General features: G+C 41.9%; 1 protein-coding gene and 1 long non-coding RNA gene across 2 annotated transcripts in view; one reads left to right on the forward strand and one right to left on the reverse strand.

The window, feature by feature from the left end:
- The window catches only part of LOC147656700 (uncharacterized), a 165,817-nt gene that overhangs the window by 117,146 nt on the left and 36,639 nt on the right, over positions 1-12,032 (reverse strand). The window lies entirely within an intron of this gene.
- On the forward strand, positions 7,873-10,102 carry LOC147656704 (uncharacterized). The gene is made up of 2 exons (XR_015293771.1): positions 7,873-9,169; positions 9,245-10,102. It is a non-coding gene; the product is annotated as an uncharacterized LOC147656704 (long non-coding RNA).

A 12,032-nucleotide genomic window follows, 5' to 3' on the forward strand; every position in this document is an offset into this window, starting at 1 on the left:
TCGATATTATTTATTTACTTACTTATGTATCGCGTGATTACTCGTGTTATTGAAAACAATTATTTTTAAACGATAATTTTTATCAACCTTTAATTTATATCAATAATAATTGATAATCATAATGAAGTTGGTCGTTTCTGATTTCTGTTCGATCCGTTCGATCATCGTCGCTTTTCCAATTTCTTTTTCAATGAAATCAAAAAGAAGAAAAAAGAAATTCGAAAAATTGTAACACGTGATTGTAACACACTTACTTGTGTACTAAAATAACAAGATCAACATAAACAACATCGAAGCTTATCTTCAAAGTAATTAACCATCTATAAGAGTTAAATAATCGAAAAACATTAATAAATTAATTGCCATGCATGTATTCATCACCGTCCAACTAAGTAGCCGATGATAATTTTCCATTTAACGTGTCATAATGAGAGAAGCGAATTTTTTTAATAAGGTCAATGGTCAGAGACGGTATAATGTTGTTTTCGTGTTTAATTCTCTTGTTTTTTCCCCCCTCTCTTTCTCTCTCTCTCTCTCTCTCTCTCTTTTCTCGTCCACCTCGTGAGCAGCAGCTGTTGATTTCGTCGATGGTATTTGGGACATTCCGTTTTGAACAAAGTGAAGAAATACTCGATTGAATTATGGTTGTTATTCAACCCTGTAGATGTCAATGGGAATAATTTAACACGCGAGAATTCATCGATTGAATTATTCCATCGTATCGTTCGAGGATATAGAAAGAGAGAAAGAAAAAAGAAGAAAACGCCCGTGGTTAAAAAAGACGCCGATTGAAATTGCGCCTTGATTCTTCCAACGAGGAATAATCGTAAGAATGTTGCCATTTACGTATAAATATATACTTGTACATATACGCTAGCCACGTCAACGATAACGATAAGATATAATAGATGTTTATCTGCACGCTTGTAATTATTATGCAATGTAATCGTGACAGTGATTTGATGACGCGGCACCACGTTACACAAGGGATCGCCGGTTTTCAGATTGAAATCAATCTGTGAAAATATTCCACGCGCGACGAACATCATCGGAAAGATCTTTTCCTTTTTCTCCTCCTCTTTTTACCTTCTCTCCCTCGTGGAATTCTTTCACGTTTCGATCCGTGTCGATTCGCGTCTGCGTAAACACTCGTTAGGACGTTCGACCGTGGAGGAAACGGGGCCGACTTGGTAATTTGTCGAAGTTAATCGTGACGTTGTTGTTAAATTGTCGATCGAGATAAATCGTTACTCTTTGCTTTCCCCGTCACAATGCACGAGATCAAGATTTAGCCGATTCTTCTTCGTCGTAAAATTATATACACGCATATATTGTTTAATTTCATTGTCGTCAATTTCAAAGTCCATTTCCTGGTGGAAAGGTAATGCAAACAGCGTTAGCCGTTTGTTTACGCGATTCGTCGAGCGCGTAAAACAGATAATGAGATAATTAATGGCGTACCGTGACACACGTTACGATACCAATCCTTACACTTTAACGTAAATCGTTCGTTTAGTTGACGCGAAAAGATATTTTTCCAAAACCGATTCTCCCACTCCACCAATTTGTTACACGTTTAACATTCGAACCGTTCCAATTTCAACTCCCTCGTTTTTTTTTTCTTCCTATCCTGGCGAAGACGAGGCGAACGAAAGGAAAGGCTGTGCCCGGCTGAACATCCACTCAGGTCGTCCGCAACGATCGAACGTAAGGAAGGAAGGAAGGAAGGAAGGAAGGAAGGAAGAAAGGAAGGAAGGCTTGGGGGATTGGCGTTATTAAAATTTCCAAAGAAGCGGGCGCGTCGCTTAATCCCATTGTACACCGGCTGTTTATCTATCTGGCCTGTTCCAAGCGCTATTTTCGTCCCCCTTTTTCTCTCCGCCGCTCTTCTCCCCTATTTTTTTTCATGAATGATCCGCGAGCTTGCAGAATGGCTGGAAACTGGGACGACAGAAACTGTGCCATGCACCGTGCGCGCGCGCACACACACATATACACACACAGTCGCTTCAATAGAGCAGAAGCTGCTTTCGTGGCTCGCTATGCAATATTGTGAATATTCTCGCTTCTCGTTCTCTTTTTCCTTTCTTGTCCTTTCTGGGATCTATCGAAGGAGATGTATCGAATACAATTAATTATTTGCTACGACTCGGGTTTCGGTCTCCTCCGCTGAAAACAAAGAAATTTTCCTTGACACTTTCGAGATTGGTAAAACGATTGATGTGTGGATTAGGAGGATTACATCGATCGAAGATTATTGAGAAAGTTATTTTAATTACACGACAACAGATCCATGTGTCTTCTATTTAAAATGGATGGTGCGTGAAATTTTATTTGTAAAACTGGTCTTTCTTTTTTTTAATTTAATTAACAAAGATTGTTATATCCTTTATCATCTTCAATATATCGATCCTGTATAAATTATTCTTCCTTTAATTTACCATACCTCGAGAAAGAAGAATTTATCACCCTGGAAAAGGTTGAAATATCCACGAAACTTCAACGCTAACGAAACTTATAAATAAGGGATTTAACATTTTTCCTTTTCTTTCCTCCTTTTGACGATTTACAACGGAAGCTTTGAAACGGATTTGCTCGATCCCATCGACTGAAGAGGGCACGAACCTCTTCAAGTACGACTCTTTTGAGATAAAGGATCATCTGGTTGTACGTTGTACTCTTTATCGAAGAATGTCCTTTCCCAACTTCACAGAAACTTTGCGCTAAACAGGGAGGGGTCTTTTTCGATACAACCCTCTCCCTCGAAGGATAGCACAGCGATGGTCTCCAAGGATAAAATACAGCTCTAAAGTTCGAAGGAAAAGTCTTCATCAAGCTTCCAAAGTGCAGTCTTCCCCCCTCCCCTCTTCCCTTCGAGCAACCATCTTTTTAAATCGAAACTCTTATGCAAAACTCTCGAACTGCATTCTTGTTAACTTTCGTGGAAACACCCTCCCCCTGACTTCTCCACTTTCCAATCTAACTCGAGTCAAATTAAAAAGAGCAATAATGAACAACTGGAATAACTGGACTTGTATAATAAAGTCGTCCCCCAAAATTAAGACGAGACAATTTTCTCGACGATTTTTCATACTTCCCGATGAAAAGGAGCTTTTTTTTTTTTTTTACGACGAAATCTTTCTCGGTGGACGAAGTCGTCCTCTCGATCCACGACGGTGGTAGCGTTCGTTTAATAAAGCAGGCCGATAAATCGGCCGTTATTGAAGGAGATAAATACGCTCGCTCACTCCACTAAATATTATTTGGACGCTAGGTTATACGGTTTACGTGCTAGAGTATGGGCTATAAATATCGCCATGCCAGGAAAATGACGAGCTTGTTGTTTAATGCTTTCACCCAGGCCGTAAATAATAATGAAATCTCCTATAAGCTCGATCCCTTATTCCGTTCTTCTTATTTATTGCCCTCCCCTTCGACCACGTTTCCACTCTGAAATTTCTGAAGGACTTGGTTAAAATCGTTGCGGGGGAAAAAAATTGTCAATTTACAAATATTATAAATAAATAAATAAATAAATACAGCAGTACTCGAGCAATATCTGCACGATTTCCGCGAAAAAGAGACGAAAGGATAAAGATGAACGAGGAGATAAAACGCCGATTTCCCCCAATGCTGGAAACTTGCAAATATACTTTCGGATTTCGGGGGAAATCCATTGTCGCATACGTTACAATCCGAAAAGCCACGAATCTGGCGCGTAGAGTGGAGCGGATCGGTATCCAAGAGCGGAATTTATGCCGCGTATTTTGCTCCTCTCGATCCGAACGTGTGGTGTTATAACAACGGCCACAATTTGCCGGGGGAATCGAAGACCTGTTCCGATATTGGCTAATAATCTTTTATCGTGCGTGCGTGCGTTCGTTCGGCCGCTTTTATCGCGCATTGTAAAAAAAAAAAGAAAAAAGGAAGAAAGTGAATACCACCGCGATCTTCCTTTACGACTTGTCGTATCGGTTTTGCACCGATTCATTCTTCGTTATTTTTCATTTTCCTATCTATCTACCTTTCCGCAATTCTCACCGATTGTTTTGCGAACAGTGTCACTTGACACTTGCCTCCTTTTTTTTTTTTGATGGAATATCTTAAATTATTCCAACGATCGCTGTGCATTATTAAGCGATTATTAATCGGGTAGAAAAATAATCAATTTTCGAAAGGCGAAAATTAGAGGAAGAAAAAATGTTTCGAGGAAAAAAGTTCCAGATTCAGAGCAGTTGGAGATTGGAAAGTCAGTTAGCAATGTGAAATTAAAAGGGATCGGGTTTGATCGGGTCATCGATGTCGGTTCACGATAATCGATTTAAAGTCGATGCAAAGTCAAACCGCGATCGTGGTGAACCGATCGAATTGGAAATTCGTGGCTGATCAATTACGATCTCGCTTTCTATCCCGGTTTCCAAGATGCAAAAATGTTAGCATCGGTTCCCATTCATTAAAACCAATCTAACCAATCGTATCGGTGCAATTCAAATGATCATCAAATCGATCGTCCTTTTACGGATTCAGTTTATCTTAATAATAAGCCCAATAAGGAATTATTGTCTGTCATAATCATCAATTCTTCTTCTACTCTTGAATCTTATCTTGAATTTACGTTATAACACCGAATCTCGTTTCGAACAAAAAGAAATTAACGAAATCGTGTTAATAGGAACGCTATCTAGTCTTCTCGAGCAGAGACTCGATAATAGGTACAACAATTTTATCAATTTCCTCCTCACAATTTATGCTTGAAATTAGCCGATCATATTTCTCGAACAGTATCAACTTGTTTCGAAACTTCCATCTTAAATGTCGTAAAATGAAGTTTTAACGCCTCGAATAAACTTCGGTTTTACGATATCGTCCTCGCCTCGTCGTTGTTTTCATCATATAAATCTCCTCCCTTGAATACCTCGAGGAACACCTCTCTCCTTCTTCCGAATCGCATCCGAAATACCGTCCTCACCCGACTTCGTTGAACGCATATTTTCGTGTCGCATCGGTTTCACCTAATTCCGAAAACTCTGAGGTCAAGTAATCCGACGATCGATATTTATCCCTTGATATACCTGTCAGCGAAATTATTAATATTAATTACACGTGCCAGTAAGTCGAGATTTTTGGCCGGGCCACGGAAAATTTGGCGCGACCACGGCCAAGAAATCTATCAAAGTCAAGTTCTTTGCGGAAGATTCCTTCGAGGCATCTGCTCGTAATGCGGTTACCGCATACGCGGGAATCATCTTTCGTTCCCTCGATCCAATTTTTTCACTGAATCGCCGATATCTATATTCATGATTCCTCAAACTGGGAGAAAGTTGAAGATAAATTCGGTGGAATAAATTTTTCGAAAGGATGTTGAATAGAGAGAAGAAGAAGAAGAAGAAGATTGCAAAGAATAAATGGAAAATACGTAGAATTTCGTGTGGAGAAAAATAAAATTCGTTCCCACGATCTTCGAGAACGACAACGACGTTAAATTCATTGAGTACAAAACATTGTTTATACACGTTTCCGCAGAAACGATGTATACACACCGATTCCCCCCGTATATCGAACCACGCGCGTAAACAAAGCCGAGTAAACCGTGTCGTGATCGCTCAGTGTCTCGCCGAATTTCTAACCGCTCGCGTGTGTGTGCTTCCTCCCCGCGGAGGAGGGATCGACAAAGAGGCGAGCGTGCGAACGAAACGCAGCGAAAGTGAATTCCGTGGCGACTTTCAAAACAGCGAACGCACTATTAGAAAACTGATTCCTTTTTTCCCTCCCTCCTTCGTTTTCTTCATCCTCCGCTTCGTCTAACCTTGTCCCATTCTCCGAGGAGAGGGGGGAGGGGGGCTATTAGAAAGGCTATTAGGCTAATAGATTCGTATCTCGAGACAGGAACCAACCCGGTCGAAGAAGGGAGTTGAAAATCTAACGGTGTGTTAACGATGACGAAGATCGATGATATTTTTCGACAGTGGATCATCTTGGTGTTTGGAAATCGACCAGCGTTCCATAATTGGCCATCTATCGACACGTTAACGTCGTTTATCGTCCAATAATAACGGTAATCGTCGCGTGTAATTGCAATTTTTATTCGTACGATCGAAACGAAGCTCGTTTGTATCGAGACACGAGCAGATATCGGGAAACAAATAATTATTTTCGGGATCGGTTGTGCGATATGCGTAATAAGAAACAATAGTGTAATAATTGAAGCACAATTAAACAAATAAGTAAGTGGGAACAGATTAAAACGTTAAACAATTATAATTAAGATTAGGCAAGATTTCAAAAACGGGAAAATTAACTTTTTAAAAAGAATTAACTCCACCGAGACTAATTAATTTTGATTTCCAAAATAAGAAGAAGATAATTCTCTTCGCCAGAGAGAGACACAAGGTCGTTGCACACCTTCGAATCGATGAAATATAATCTTTGATTTCTCCAGACTTTGATTAATCGCTCGATCTATATCCTGTGATTCATCTTTGACAAGTTTTTTTTCTTTAATTCTCAGGTAAACAAGTAACAAGTGCTCCCAGACACTTGTCAAACAAACGGTATACATTCCCTTAATCCTCGAATACAGATCAAATACAGCTGCACACACACACACACATGTATATAAATATATTTCAACATTTATTTTCTCCCTTTCAGATTTACGCGTTCTCGTAAATCCGTTCGATTGGGAACAGATTAAAAATAAGAATAGCGTGAAATCGGTGGCCGGCCCAGATCCCGAGGCTAACCCGAGTAAACACCCAGCATCCGTGGCCACGGGTTATATATCGTCGCTGCTCCCATCCAGGAGGGGGAGGGGGAATGTTTCCAATCGGGAGTCAATTACAGGCCAATGATGTCATAGTCATTATTAGTGGTGCAATTGCGCGGAATGTCGGCCACCAAGTTATGAAACTGCTAAGAATCTATTCGCCGCCACACGGAGAGTGTATCGCCTGTGTATATGTGGTACACTTTCTCCCGGGCAAGATAAATATCTTGCGTGTGTCTGTGGGACGCCGGTGTTCTCTTTTAAAACGCGACTATTTGCCAACGCTCGATCGGGCTCCCCGACAAACGCAACAGAAAACTCGAGCAACAACCCAGGTTCGGCCCTCGTGTGACGAGAGGGATTTCCAACCATCTTTCCTCTCCTCTCTTCTTGAATTTGATTCCGTGATTTATACGGAAATATTTGTTTGTTTCTATCTCCCTCCCCCCCGTTTCGTTTGTCTTTTCCACGTATTTACCGTCTATTCTTTCCTCTTTTTTTTTTTCGAAAGAGGGGGAGAAGATTAGCGTCAGGGGAATCCGGGAATTTTTCTCGATAAAACGTATGGGAATTCGATCGACACTCGCGGGTTATTTGTTCTCCAAGCATTCGATGTTATATATATATATATATAGAAAGGGTACGTTTGTTCGACGGACGTTTCGCTCGGAATGTCATGGATTATAGTAGAAACTATCATTTCGTGGACTTCGTTCGCGATAGTTTGATCCATCGTGTTCTTTTTTTTTTTCTTTTCGTGATTGATTGATTAAATTGATCGGATACGTATTTGGATAGTGTTTTTTTTTTTTTTTTAAATATATCGACAATACTCTTGGAGATTAAAAAAGAAGAAGAAGAATTACGAGATCCCACGAAACGAAAATTCCTCGAAGAGATGTTGTTTGGCGTCCGAGTGGCTCACACACGGATTGCATTATGACCTCCGCCGTGCGATATCGATTCGATATTATCGGTATTATTAAACCTTCCGACGCCATTCCATAAACGGAAGAAGAAAATAACGCGTCGCAACCGGCAGCACAGTTGGCATTCGTCCGGCTCTGACCGACCGACAAACCACCCCGGATAAAAAGCGTGTTTCGATCAATTATTCGTCCTTCTGTGTCGCCTATAAATCTTGGCCAGAGTTTCTCTCGCCAGTGGAGCGCACTCTCTCTCTAAAGAGATTCCGCGGAAAGGATAAATCGGCCGAATCATCCCGCGACCCGGCGTGGAAAAATGCCGTGTAACACGCGACCATTTCCGCGGCGAAATCGATGGCGCAAGATGAATTCAGTTTCGACGACGAGTTCCTTTCCAGGATACTCGTGGTATTTTCGGTTTAATTGGAACAGGCTGCCTCCCTCCTTGCTCGAAATTCGTATCTCGATATAAAAAGATGGAATGAATTCGAGTCGTGGAAAAGCGACTTTGAAACTCGCTCGAGAGAATCGTTTCGACGTTTGCGGAAATCCTTGCCGACCCGCGAGTCCCGCAAGGCCGTTTTAACGCTGGAATTCGGGCCACTCGTTTCTCTAGAAAGGAGCACGCCGTTCGCTCGCTCTCGCGCGCCGCAAATAATAAAAACCACGCGCCATTCTCCCGCTGTTTGTTTTTCCCGCGTTTGGATTTCGATCGGCCCTCGCCTCAAACGATCCGAGAGAAACAACTCGTTCAAGTTGCTCTTCCTAGGAGAGACATCGTGGTAAGAGTAATTAATTGCAAGAAGAATCAAGAACGAAGAAAACCATGATCGTTTCTTTGAAATTTAAGTTTTCTTATCTTCTTATCGTGCGAACATATCACTTCAACAACGATCGAAAGAGACGCGGGGGCTCAGCTTATTTATTTATCACGATAAATTTTCGTCGGAATTATAAAATTTATCGATCATTTCCAAGCAGAAGCCTCGATTCCTCCGAACAACCATTCCACTCGCCTATCTTACGGTAAAACCATACGTAAACACATATATACGGCCATGAATTACATAAATTTCCAAGGCGTGCTCGTTGGTTACGCGCGCGCAAAGGCCATTGTGCCACTCCAAGATTCCAACGTGAATCACACACCGTGCCCCCGGTTTATTGCTGTCCGCGGCAGCAAAAGCGCGGCGTGACGCAGTCGCTCGCGCCTAATCGAGATCGGGCTGACTCACGGACAGGCCACAGCCTTTCCGTGACCAACGAGCTGTGCGCTTAGACGCGCTTGCATTACGCGCACGATCTGAACAAAATCCCTCCTCGAGGAAAAGACGTCCCGTGGGAACGCGTCCTCTCCATCCTCGCGATAAGTTCAACGGGACATTGTTCACAGAAGAAATTTCGATTCCTCCGAGGTCTACTCTTTTTTTTATCCGTTTTCATCCGCCAAACGACAGACAAAACGTTTAATCGACAGGTTAATAATCTTCTTTCTTTTCTTTTTATTATACACGTTTAAAATTATGCGACCAAGCGTTTCTCCTTGTTCTAGGTTTCATTAGGATCGTCTATTCGATAGGATTCGCATTTGGAAGGATGGAAAGATGGATGATCGCGGGGGGACACGATTGCGCTGGATGAGTCAGAGGTGGCGGAGATTTAAGGAAGCGCGGGGTTGGTTGCGTACACGCGGTTATTTCGGGTCAGCAAATCCTTGCGCGGCGAGATCCGGCCGACTACACGCCGCCTCGATGCCCATAAAAGGGCACGAAACTGCCGAAACCCGCGCGACTCCTTGGACAACAACGGGCTGAAATATTCTTATGACGAGCGAAACCGCTTCTTATGGAGGTAATACCGGGAACAGCTCGTCGCGATTTCGATTTTCGAATTCGAGGAATCGAATTCCGCCGTCCCTTCTTTCCCTCGCGAAAGCGTTTCGTTCGTTTTTTTTCATGGTCAGGAAGAGATGGAGAGGGGAGAATCGAAGATCGTGGGGAGAGAAGGGAAATTTTGGAAAGAAGTAAGAATTCGACTAATTTTCAGAGGCAACGCTCTTCGTTTTCTAGAATATTTTGTCGACAAATTGTTATTCCGCCGCGCTGATAGATAAAAAACGCGACCACTTTATGCGGTATATAATGGTGTACAAATAGCTTTTGACAAGTTTGAATAACAATTGATGAGGTATTTAAAGGTAGTTAACAATGGAATGTAATTACGAGTCGAGTTTTTACCGCTTCAAGTTTGTTCTAATTTCTCCCTCCCTCTCTCTCTCTCTCTCTCTCTCTTTTCTTTTATATAGATTAAGGATCATAACATTTTAATTTAAATTTAACGTTGCACGAGATGTATATATATAAAAATATGGAATTAAACCCGGTCGCCATTCATCGGTACAAAGAAGAAAGTTGCAGAAAATGTTGTTTATTTTTTTTAACTACGTTCCATATATTCATATACGACGTGTATATTATACAAATGAGTCTCTTTTTAAAAGCAATTTAAAATACGCAAATGCGCTTGATAAAAACATCTTATTTACGTGACAACGGATCGTGTGTGAAAAGAAAAAAAAGATACCGCGTAAAACTTGAGAATTAAAAAAACAAACGTACACATATCGAAGGAAATATAGATCTCGATCGTTTTGAATATCCATAACATTCTCATTGATTGGCCTACATTTTTGCAATCATTTAAGAGAAAGAGACTCAAATATATACACATATATACCTCCGTTACGATCCAAGATCGATTCGATTCTTTTCAAATTTTAGAAAATTGTCTCGCGAGAAAATGGAAAGTCGTAGAGTAATCTTCTCATAAAGGATACCGGAAACGATTCGGCGGGGGATCGACTATCGACGCCTCCTATCCTGCCGACCTCCGAACAGGTCGATCGTTTCGATCCACGACCAGCCATCGACCCCGCCATTATGTAAGGATTATGCATTGTGTATATATACGTTATTGCGCCGAAGGCGCACGCGAACGCGCGCGTATGATTCAACCGAATAACGTTCTCGAGGAGAATACAGTTATCGGGGGGAATCCGCGTTAATCTCTGCAGGTGCCAACGCGGTGCTTGCCAATTAGGACGCTGCTTTTATTTACACACCAGATACTTCTCCTCCACCGAAATTTTTATTCACGAAAAATCGGAATTAATTAATTTCCGCGGGAGAATTGGACCGCTTACTTTTTCACCCTGCGCGGAAGAAGCACGTTGAAAATTCTCTCAGAGTTGAATTCGTTTTTATTTGTACAAGTTAAACATCTCATCGGGTAAGACGAGAGAGAAATTGAAATCTTGTTTACTTTCTCCCTTTTGTGCAAACAATATCTTATATTTTCGTGCAACTGTGAAAATTCTTTCCTTTAAATTAGAGATAGTTTTCCTTTACAAGTCCTTCCTTTTGTGAAAATACACGAGCGTCTGGCCGAAGAGATTTAAAATTTGTCGGATATCGAAACGTTTCGCAAAAAGAAATATTAAGCAATATTCTATAGGGAATAAAATAGATGGAAAAGATGGAAAAGCGTAAATTCCTCTCTCTCTCTCTCTCTCTCTCTTCCCCAATTACACGAGGAAAAGGAAACGAAGAGGCGTGTTATACGTGAAGACGTTTGAATGAATAGAATATCGCGTTGCTCGTAATTTCCTGGAACATTACTCGCGAATACCGGTGCGCATGCGCGAGCGCTAACGCGCGTGCAAGTATTTATCTCGTCACTGTGAGAGCGTGGCGTAATCGCGAGGGAAGAAGACGCACGGCTCGTTGCGCGCTTCGTAGACCAAGCCGAACGGAATTCCGGCTCTGCAATTGCGGAACGCTTCGGCTATTGCGTTCCACGGACCTTCCTCTGCGTGTGCTATCTCCCTCTGCGTGCACGACTTTTGCATTTTCGAAAAAAGAAAAAGAGAGAGAGAGAGAGAGAGGACTCGAATATTATTTGAATCGGTTATAATTGGGCGAATGTAAATGTCAAACGGTGACCCCCTTCGGTTCGAAACTTTCGATTGAATCCTCGCTCGAGTAAAAAAGAAACAAAGAGGAGAAAATGAAGGGGAGCCTTGCAAAGGTATTGGTACAACGAGTTTTAATCGGCCGAACGCTCGACTTATCAACGTTCGGTCGAGGAGGACCTCGAGAAGGAGGGCCTCGTCCGCTCTGGGGTGGTCCGCTCTGAACGACGTATTAATTGAACCATTCATTTTACCGGCCGATATTAGGCGGTTTAACAGGCGGGGAGGAATCCCGCGAGCATTAACAATTCCAGCGGGGTTCCAGACTCGTTTCTTCTCTTCTCTCGAGGGGTCGAGGCGGGTGGCATCG

Source organism: Apis florea, unplaced genomic scaffold, assembly GCF_048593485.1.
Source record: "Apis florea isolate Af1SG1 unplaced genomic scaffold, ASM4859348v1 contig_3496_pilon, whole genome shotgun sequence".
Classification (NCBI taxonomy): Eukaryota; Metazoa; Arthropoda; class Insecta; order Hymenoptera; family Apidae; genus Apis; species Apis florea.